General features: G+C 56.4%; 1 pseudogene; it reads right to left on the bottom strand.

The window, feature by feature from the left end:
* Nucleotides 1-240: 240 nt before the first annotated feature.
* Nucleotides 241-8,050, bottom strand: part of LOC135325814 (gamma-2-syntrophin-like) — a 172,637-nt pseudogene continuing 164,827 nt past the window's right edge.

Raw genomic sequence — 8,050 nt, 5'->3', positions numbered from 1 at the left:
GTTGACAAGTCCCTCCTGAAGGCGAGACAAGAACTCTGCAGAGAGCTCGCAGCCTTGGAAATCAAGGCCAGGCCAAGGCACTAGACAGCCGGGCAGAATTCTTTGGCCACATTTCCACAGAAGCAGAGGGAGCCCTGGACACATCCCACACTTACACTGAGAAAAGATGTCGCCAGGTTCCCTGTCTCCTCCACTCCCTGGATAAAATCTTCAAAAAAACCTCATGGTCATTCTCCTTTCTCAGCACACAAGAACGCTGACGTTCTTGAAAACAGAGTCAAAATCTTTCCCTTCTGACAAGGCCCACACAAACAATTTCAGGGTCACTTCCAGACAAGCCGACACCTTCCACTTGGAAACCTGCGTCCTCAGACCAACCTGGGCAGAGTTCGCCTCCGCAGCTTCTAAACGCCCTGCAAACAAACCACCAGGCAACAGTCACTGGAACACAGTGCCAGGCACTTCAGCACACTCAAATCACCTCGCAGCGCAACAGACCCTCGGCAGCCTTCTCAACACCCTCCCACCCCATCCACTCTCCACGCAGCAGCAAACCTCTTGACGGGGGAGGCTGCAGCCCCCTCCCCACACACACTGCTCTTCCTAGCAAACCGCACATGGTCTCATTGGAAGGCAAGAACCACTCCAAACACAGCCCACACCCCTTCCCGCCACACAAACACCATCAAGGGCACCCGCAAGATGCCCATGGCCTTGGGGAAAACCACCCCTCCCAACTCTGCTTCACTGTTGACTGCAGCTCACTTGGACCCCTGTGGACTGCAAGCTGCCTGGCAGAGCCCCACTACGACACGGGGGCAAGCCCGGCTTTGAATCTCGCTTCTTACCATGCCACGGGCTCTTCTCAGAGCTGAGATTCTTCTCCAGCAGAAACACCTTGTCCACCCGAAACACTCGTCTCCAAACATGGAAACTCTTCTTATCCACATCACACAAGTAGTTTTCCAGAACGGACATGTTACCCACGCCTGCTAGCTGGACAGTCTGAAAACAGGAGAGCAACAAAGGAACAAAAGCAGGGCTTTCACACACACAATAACGAAGACTAGACTTGTCAGGGCACACTAAGGGTGATCTCCAAAGGGGCAAGATGGGGCGCTTTGCAGGAGAGCCTTGCACTCTCCAGTCTCCCTCTCTCCCACTCCTTCACCTCCCACCAGCTGAGAGCTGACGCACAAGCAGGGAAAAACCCCCAGAGCCTCAGAACCTCCAAGCAGGGACCACACATGGCAGAAACTCCCCACAGCATGCCACCATCTCTGGCGGGTTGTTCCACCCTGCCACGAGCAGATAGAGAAGGCCCTACAGGAGAAACCCCACACACTGCTTATCCAGCTGCACTTTGCTTCCCGCTATGCTCCAAGTATGAAAAAAAGGTTTGAAAATCTTTTTTTAAAAAAATATATGCTCGATGATATCAATCCACACCACCTGAAATACAAGTGCCTGATATACAGCCTGGGGATGAAGTTTTAGTTAAAGTATTTTCACAAAAATCCAAGTTAAAGCCTAAATGGAATGGGCCATATACTCTCATAGTATGTTCTTATTTTGCTGTTAAAGACTGTACTTTTATAGGTTAAGAAAGGATGTGTATGTGTAAGAACACTTTGTAATCTTATATTCATAGATGGCATTGTTGTAGATACAAGTAACCATTCCAATATTTGTATTTGTAACTTTACCCCAAATTATGGGATGCGACTTTAATTATTCAGCTCCTATTAGATCTTATCAATTGTTACAATCTAATTATACATTGAGCCAAAATTTACTACCTACCCCCATTGGAATGAATCTTACACTAGTAAAGAAACTACTCCAATGTGATGATTTGCGTTGACTGCTAAAACGCACCTGAAACAATGGACAAAAAACTCTAATCACCATTCATCATGATGCGGAAGAGATACACCATGTCTTGGAAAGGGTAAAGAGGGACAGAGAACATCATGGCTGGGAAACTTTTCCAGGAGGGTCACCAACTGCAACAGGGATTTGTGGTCACGTGTTCAACTCAGTAGCAGCTGCGTTAAGTTTGTCTGTGTTATGCCTGTTACTTACGATCATATTATACATAAGACTACAGAAAGTAGTAGTATGCCTCGAAAAACTTCGAGAACTCCCTTTAAAGGATTAGCAGGGATGCTTCATAAAAACAAAGGGGGGACTGTTAAGGAATAGCAAACTGAAACTGTCTAGAGGTAGCCGCTTAGCACAACTTCTATACAACTTGCTTAGCATGAGGAGCTAAATCTACTGAAGCCTTAGGCTGCACTTAGATAAAATAATGAACTTTTACTTAGTCCAGTAAGAAAAGGGCCTCAGAGCTGGTTCCAGCTGGGAACATAAGGAAGTTACAAGCAGTCTGCATTCCTGCGTCTCACACTCCGAAAGGGAGGACATCAAGGCTTTGAAATAAGACCAGTGCAGGGCATTAGGACCTTGAGGGACAAAGCCTTAGCTCACTGCTGGGGCAGTGTTAATTGCTATGATTTAGAATCACCTCCTCCTCCTCAGGACCTTGAGAGACAACAGTAAGACCCAAAAAGAAATGAAGGGACAACCGTCAGCAGAAACCACAACAGTAAAGATAAGGGAGAAAAAGAGCCTGCCTAGGAACAACGATGAGACCCAATAAGGAGCAGGAGACCCCAGACCTAAAAATTACTCTTGGTCTGAACTACCGCGTGAGGGGTGGGAAACTTAATTTGAAAAAGCTATAATTGCCCAGGGATTTCTATGTTCGGGGTCCCTCTTCGGAGGCACCCAGCTCGAGCTGTAATTACTGCACGCGTGTAATTAAAATTTAATGCTTTAATTTGCTTTGATTTGGCTCTGAACTTTACTTGCGGGAATCTAGGGTCAAGCCCTGTTATGGTGGCTGACAAGCCTCATTTCCATAACAGTGTCAGCACAGCATGAGCTGACTCTGCAGCCTGTGCTCACCAGCTGGGCACCTGCCTCTGCAGCTGAAGGTGGTTCTGCAGCAGACCTGGATGTGTTTGAGCAGCTGCGTTGGCATCCGCAGAGAAAGAGACACCCGGAGCTTTGGCACCCCGATGGGGCACAACAGCCCCCGGCAAAGCTCTGGATGCCCAGGGCTAGGCCCTCTCTTCTTGGGACAGGGGGAGAGAGAGAGGTAACGTGTCCAACGCACACGTCTCCCTGCCACAAGGACCAGAGCACACCAGTGCCCCAGTCCGATTCTCCACACTTCTCACCTCTCTGAGGGCTTGGGTCCCAGGACTTGCTCTCCCATGCTGCCGTCTCTTTTGACCCCAGGCAACTTCAGGGGGGAAAGTCTTCTTCGAGAAAGGAGGCGCTTCCCAGCAGGACTCCCTGCAAGCGGGACATGAGAAACCCCTTCAGAAGAGTGTCTTTGTGGCACCGCAGGCAAGAAGTACTTGCAGAGCTGCTCTGTCCTGGTGTGAGACTGTCTGTGGCAGTACTCCCCATTCCCTTGGGGTCACGTTTCCTAGCAGGACTTAGGTCCTTTCTGACAGTGCTCAAAGGAAAGAGCCCTTGGCAATACACGTGAGGGAAGGGAGTGCAGTGGGCAAGTGTCCTTCAGCAGATCAACTGCAAGGTGCAGCACCGGGCTGTCCCAAGCTCCTCTTCCATGGTCAGCCCCTGAAAGGTGACTGCTGGTGGTAAATAGGGCCACAGGAGGGCAATTTCCTATCCCCGGCATCACACTGTCACTTTGGCTGTTGTCCCCTGGCACTAAGGAAGCCTTCAAGCCTCTGTCAGCACTCAGCTCTTCCTTTACCCTTTTGCTCCTTCTCCTTAGCCTTCTCTTTGCCCAACTCGTCCTCTTTGGCAGGCTGCAAATATGCCCCCATGGGAGGCAACAGATGATTAAAACCTTCCCTGCAAAGAAAGAAGGTGAAAGAGAATATGAAGCTGGCAGCAACGGCTGACCACCCTGCCACGAGCAGCTAGAGAAGGCCCCAGAGGAGAAACCCCACACTCGGCTTCTCCAGCTGCGCTTTGCTTCTGCTCTCCGCTGAGGGAGAGCTTGCTCTGGGGCAAAACTGCCACCTGCAGCCTCCTGCTGCGGCCTGGCTTCTGCTTTCCGGGGCAGGCAGGAAGAAGGCTGCTCAATGGCAGCATGCAAGCAGGAGCCAGCGCTCATCAAGGTCGGAGGGATAATGAGGAAAGGAGCCCCACCTCCTTCAGCAGCAGTGCTTGGCGGTAGCACTCACACACGCTCTCCCAAACTTTAGCCATATCTGGGCAGCAAGAAAAACAGGGGCTCTGCCTGAAGTCAACAAGCTCACCACCATCCCACCCGCTCCAAACCAAGCAGACACACGCAGCACCCACCACCACCACCACCACCATCCCCAAGAGCACCCGCACAGCGGGCGGCTGCAGAGCTGACACCTTAACTGACTTCCAACCAGAAGCCCTCCGCTGGCTCCGCCAGAGCTCTGGAGACAAAAGAAGGACAGAAGAAAGGCTTCCCACAAGGGCTTCCTCCCAGCCAGGAGGCCGAGGCGTCTCCGACGGCAGAGCCTCTTCCCCGCTCTGCAGGCACCAGCACAACCAGGGCCGAGAAACCAGGGGCCGTGACTGCGCTTCCCAACACGAAGCCAAGCTCAGCAGCAGGAATCACAGGCTCTGGCAAAGCAAACGATCCCGCTCGAACACGGGCCTTTCCAAGAGCCTCTCCAGAGCCCAGCAGCAGCACCAGGACACCTCAGCCTTCTGCCAACAGCACTCCTGTCCTTTCACAGCCTCCTCGCAAAGCCGGACCCTCTCCTGGCAAAAACTGCCCCTCCGTCCCCAGCCCGGCAAGAGCACAGGCCTCTGCCCACGGGCACCTCGCGGGCTCGCGGAGCTCCAGGCCTTACCTGCCTTCCGGAAACGCACAGGCTGCCGAGACAGCGACGGCAGAAGCGGAGCAAGGCAGAAACGGGCCGGTTCCGTGCCGTCGCCCCCAGCTCTGACGAATCCCCTGCGCGCTCAGCAAGGCTTTGGCCCAGCTCAAGCCGGCCGCACCCAACGCCCCACACACCCCGCCTGCCCGCCCCCAATGGAAGTGACGCCTCCCGCCCCGACGCTCCGCCCCCCGCCCCTCCCTGCTGCGCGCTCCCCATTGGCTGTGGCGGCGCGTGGCCTGCCGGGGCTGCACAGGCGGGAGGGCAGGGCAGGGGAGGGCAGGGGAGGGGCGAGCAGGGCAGGGGCGGGGCGAGGCAGTGGGCGTGCGCGTGCGCAGTGCGGGGCCCCGCGGCAGAGCGCCCCGGGCAGGGCGGGCGAGGGGCGGGGCTGCGCGCATGCGCGGAGGCCGCAGGCGCTGGGGAGGCAGCAGCAGCTGCGTGTGCGCGGCCTGGGGCCTGGGCGAGGCGTGGGGGGGGCTGCTGAGGTGCTGCCGCGGGGGCAGCAGCTGCCCCGGAGAGACCTTCCCGTGTCTCTGCCGGAGAGGATCCCCGAGGGCCTGGGGAGGGAGAGCTGCGCGGCCTGGATGCTTTTTGTGAGACTTCCAAAGCCAAGTGGAAGTGGGCAGTCAAAGCAGGGAGTCCCCTGCATCGCTGATGGGGAGCTCCAGAAGGCAGCTGCTGGAAGCTGCCTGGGTCTGCACACGCCGGGTGAGCTGGTGTGAGCACCAGAGGGGTTTGGTCTCTGTGCCCTGCTGCCGAGCTGTGCGCCTGCCTGCGCCGCAGCAGGTGGTCCTGCAGGAGAGGGAGGTAGATGCGACTGCAGGCGTTGAAATCCACAAAGCGAGGGGCAGAGAGACAGAGGCACAAGAGGAGGCTCTAATTCCTCGTCAGGAGAAAAACGCAACCGATGGCAGAGTCTCCCCAAACCCTGGCACGCGCTTGGCCCTCCCAAGGAGACGAACCTCCCCGGGCCACGGTGCCCTCAGAGGAGGACCAGCTCCAGCATGGAGCACCTCCTTGCAAGAGCGCGACTCCAGCCATTTGCCTGACAATGTCCCCTGCCACGTAGCTCCTGCCTTTTGTTTCTCCAAACATGGCTCATGACAGTTCTCCTCACGGGGGCCCTCTCGTGGCTCCCATGTCTCCTCCCATGTGCCTCCTCCTGTGTCTCCTGCCTGCAGCGTCTCCTGCCCGTTCTTCAGCACGTTGGAGCAGAGGCACCATGGGCTCCTCTGACTGCCTGAAGTCCTGCTGCGCAATGGGCTCTTGTCATCTGTGGCAGAGTTGGCTGGAAGGGGCTGAGCCTGGCCCAGGGCAGCTCGTGGTCTCCTTGCACACAGGGCCCCTGCAGAGCCCTGCTCCCAAACCGAGCCATCTGTGCCCAGCACGGCCCTCACTCACACACACACGCACACGCGCACACACCCGCACTGTGGCTCCCTCCAAGAACTGCCCTTAGACACTCAGTCGGTCCTGTAGTTGGCCCTGGATCCCTGGTTTCCCAGTTGCCTCACGCACAAACCACACACACACACACACACACACACACACACACACACACACATATATTCAGCAAGGCCCTGCCCATGGGGGCCCCCTCCAGCCCCCAGGATCTCCCCGCGGGGCAGAGCCCGGCAGGGCCCCCACAGGTGGGGACGGAACCAGGCGTGCCGTCACCACGGCCCACCCATGTCATCATCAGTGACCTCAGCACCGCTGTTCCAGAGCCGTTGGGAGACCGTTGGTGGGAGAAGGGCCAGGAAGGTGCTCTCCGTTCCTGCCCGCCATGAGCCAGCCGGAGCGGCTGTGGATGAGGAGGAAGGCGGCGCTGCGCATCAGGAGGAAGGTGGGCCCGACCGTTTGGGAGCGCCGCGCCGCCCTCCTGCCGAGTGCCGCAGCCGCCCCGGAGCCTGTGGAGGTGGAGCGCGCGGAGGAGGAGGAGGAGCCCATGCAGGTGGAGCCTGTGGAGGGGCAGCCCGCCCCGCAGCCCCTGGACCTGCCCCAGGGGCCAAAGAGGAGGAGGAGGCGCTAGCCCGGCAGAAGGCCCCCGCTGCCCACAAGCCAGGGCACGGCCCCCCAGCAAGACCAGGCTGGGGCTGGCACTCAGCCCGGGGCAGCCGAGCCCAAGGCGCCGGGCTTGGAGGCTGAGGAGCGCCGGGCTGCGCGGCACCTCCTGGCCCGCCCCTGACTGCCGGACACCAACATCTGCCCGGCAGAGGCAGGGCCGACCACGGGGCACCTCCCTGCCAGGACTCCCCTCCACCTCCGCTGCAGGACGGAGACAGCACCCAGCAACGGCTCCCACCACCCTGCCACGGCTCTCTTCAGGCCAGTAGATAGTTAGGAATATTATTATTTCAGGATTAGGAAGATAAGTAGTATGAAGATAGTTAGTGTAGGTATAGTTCTTGTAGTCTTAGTGGGTTCTTAGGCAGTTACTTAGAGAATTCTTAGAGCAGTTGCGGGGGGGTCTTAGTTCATAGGTATTTGGCTAAGTGTAGGATAGAGTTCTTGTTTTTAGTTCCCCTTGGGTCAATTATTTCTTAGAGGCATCCTAAGTAGCATTAGTCATAGTTATTGGTTAGAGCTATTTGGTACCAGTAGGAGCTTTAGTCCTAGTTATTACTTATAGTTCTTCTTAGTCAGACTTAGGGCATAGTTCTTCTTCCTGTAGGACAGTTCATGTTAGAGTGTAGTATGAGGCTGGGCAGCTTAGAGCTGGTGACAGTAATCTGAGTGTGCAGTTAGCTCGACTCAGTTACCGTATTCTTAGGGCAGCTGGAGGAGGCAAGAGTGCTTCTGTGTGCAGCTGCTTGTAGGACTGGGCCCCCCAAACCACCCTCTTGCCCTCCGCGGAAAAGCAGCTGGACTCTGGCATCTCCTGCACAGGGACGTGAGGTTAGAGAGTTTCACCAAAGAGGCCTCTAACGCCAGGATTTAGGAACAGGGGAAGGTCCCTTGCAAAGTGCCCGCGGCCACGAGGCTGTGGTTCATTTCTGCCTTCCTACAAAACCTGCTGAGGAGCCTTGGGGAAGCGCAAACAACAGGAACTTGACTCCCTGTCTCTCCTGAAACCTTGCATCTCCATCTTCGGCAGTCAACAGCACAGACAGAAAGGACTCTTCCCCCTTCGCTGCTCCAGC

Source organism: Dromaius novaehollandiae, unplaced genomic scaffold (genome assembly GCF_036370855.1).
Source record: "Dromaius novaehollandiae isolate bDroNov1 unplaced genomic scaffold, bDroNov1.hap1 HAP1_SCAFFOLD_30, whole genome shotgun sequence".
NCBI lineage: Eukaryota > Metazoa > Chordata > Aves > Casuariiformes > Dromaiidae > Dromaius > Dromaius novaehollandiae.
This window is presented reverse-complemented; position numbering and strand designations above follow the sequence as displayed.